We start from the raw sequence: 2,786 nt of genomic DNA on the forward strand, positions 1-2,786 counted from the left end.
TGTCTTATAATGTAATTGTGTATAATTTTATCCTCGAATCATTCAAGTACTGCCCATTTAATCATGACATACATCACATTCCTTTGGTAATCATATGAATAGGAATGAGTTTCATAGGTTCTCCTGCCATTTGTTGGTGGCAGGACCAGGATTCAAACTGTGGGCTCCAGCTCCTACCACTTAAACCTGAGGATAGGTAACTCACAGGTCTGTCCAAGAACATCAGCAAAACCAATGATTAACCAGGCATCAGTGGCTCTCAGCAGTCCTCCTTAAAACTTACAAGGCTGTTAAAGGAGGATCATGGTCAAAGTCACCCTAGGCAGGAAATTCCTTGAGACTCTTGTCCAACTTGTGCCAACAAAGCCAGAAGTAAAGCCATGTGGCTCCAGTGGTAGAGAGCTAGCCTTGATCAAAAGCAACTCACAGATTGTGCCCATATCCTGAGTTCAAGGTCTGGGAACAAACAGACATACACAACAATGTGTGCAGCCATCCGGCTAAAGCAGGTCACCTACTTGTCCCCAACTGGCTTGGACAGAGTTCCGGGGAAAAGGGGCTGCCTTCATTTGACTCCGCACATTCTTCCTGCATCACAGGATTCCAGCCACACCCCCATTGTTTCATGGTTCTTTCTGACCAATGGGATACAAGAATGGTGGCCACGCCCACATTCCATGCTGCCCAGTAGCACCTTGATTCCCTATTTGTTGACACCACTACCAGCAGTTGAGGAAGGTAGAGGTGGCTGAGTGGTGAGCAATAGACTCTAGGCCTAGGAGGAAAGGCCTTCCTCAGGCCCATCATGTGCCTGCCTGAGCCCCGGCCCCCTCCTCTCCCCTCCGCTTCCCCATGGAGCAGCATTTCAAACCTGGTGCTGCGGGCTCAGAACCATGGTTTCCTCAGGCAATGGTGCAATGGTGTGCCACGAGCCAGCTTGAGTCCCTGACCTGGTCCTGGCTCCCCTGCCCTCAGCTCAGGGCCTGAGTGTCTGTCATGCCTCTGCCATTGCTGCTTGCCCCACCTGGAGCTGCTGCCAACAGCTTCTGCCAGAAACACATGTGAGTGGCTGCCACACAGCCCTGCAGCCTGTGACCCCATATCCCCTCTCCTCCGACCCAGACCAGCATCTCCCCTGTGCCCCACAGTCTGGCCCACACCCTGCCACAAATGTGCCCCAGTGGTGGGGGTGGGTGTTGACCCGAGGATCCCACCCTCATCCCCAGCGGCTAGTCTCCAAGAAACGGGGAGATGGTTTGGGTGAGGAGTGGGTGCCACAGATCCCCTGGCCTGGAGCAGTGGGAGCCACACTGCCGCACATCTGCGCCCGTCCTCTCCCTGGTGGAAACCCGGTGGCTTTAGTCAGAGGTGGGGAGCAGCATGTCTACACCTACCTTCTAGGGTCTGTTTCTTTTTTTCTGGGGATGGGAGGTGTTGGATACAGAAGATAGACACCCTTGCTGTGTGAGCCCTTGTGTTGTGTGCTTGGTTAACCTTTCTCCTGAAAACAGAGGGACAGAGAGAGACATAGACAGAGAGACAGAGAGACAGAGAGATCATCTTTTTCCTTGTGCAGCCTGACTGCTCAGGTGAGTGATCAGTTGGCAATTTGCAAGTGCTGCATGGATTAGTCTTCTGTTACCGGTCTGGATGTTTGTGTGTGTGTGTATGTGTGTGTGTGTATGTGTGTGTGTGTGTACAAGTGGGTTGTAACAAGGAGGATGAATGCTTTGGTAACTTCTACCTGCTAACTTTGGGGGATGCATGGGCTTCACAGCTGAGGTCTGGGGGCCTGGAAGGGTGAGAAGCTTGAAGGGGACACAGCACTGTTAAATTACAAGAACAAGGGATCTGTGTGCAATGGAGCTGTGTACTCCCTTGGGCCTGGTTGGTGGCATTGGGAGCTTGGGAGGGCCTGGGAGTGCGGCCTACAGGGGATGGCTTCCCAGGGGGACAGAGAGCATGACCAACACTTAGTAAGGATATGAGTTCTGCTAGTATGGAGTGCAACAGCATAGGTCAGAGTCTGGGTCTTCTCATCATGATGTCTGATGGGTGAGGCCAACCCTATTTTAAATATTGAACTGTGATCTTCAGATCACAGCCTCTTGAGTACCTAGGATTATAGGCATGAGCCTCTGGCACTGGGACGCTGGTTCTTTTTGGTATATTAGGGCTAGAGCTCAAGGCCTTAGGCTTGCCAGTCAGGTCTTCTACCTTGTGAGTCAAGTTTTTCTGTCTTGGGCATTTCTGAGCTGGAGAATTAATATATGCTCAGGCTGGGCTGGATCGTGGTCCTCCTATCTATGACAGGCATGAGGCACTAGGCCTGGTCTTCTGTAGTTGGGATGGTAGATATGTAGCACCACACTCAGTCATTGGTTTAGATGGATTGTCCACGGCAGCCGATTCTTGACCAGAGGTGAAGGTCTGGGTTGGACCTCGACCATTGGACTTCAATCTCCTCATGTGACAGTTGTGAGGAAACAAGGGATTAACACAGAGGGATCTCTGGAGCAGGGACAGGCACAGAGGGAGGGGTCATCTGATACTGTTCTTGACAATTCTGTGAGCATATGATAGGAAGATACCCGGAAAGATCTCAGATGGTGTGTCTTATTAATGGTGCAACAGGTATGGGATTATGAAAAAAAACATGGCTCTCTCTTTATTACCCTATCCCCATGAGTAATGGGATCCTTCACTTTGTTTAGTTTTGAAGCTGGTGAAACTGAGGCACAGAGAAGCCAGGTGACCTACTAATGATTCCCAGCTGACAGGAAGCT

Source organism: Dipodomys spectabilis, unplaced genomic scaffold, assembly GCF_019054845.1.
Source record: "Dipodomys spectabilis isolate Male_0828 unplaced genomic scaffold, ASM1905484v1 ptg001592l, whole genome shotgun sequence".
Lineage (NCBI taxonomy): Eukaryota > Metazoa > Chordata > Mammalia > Rodentia > Heteromyidae > Dipodomys > Dipodomys spectabilis.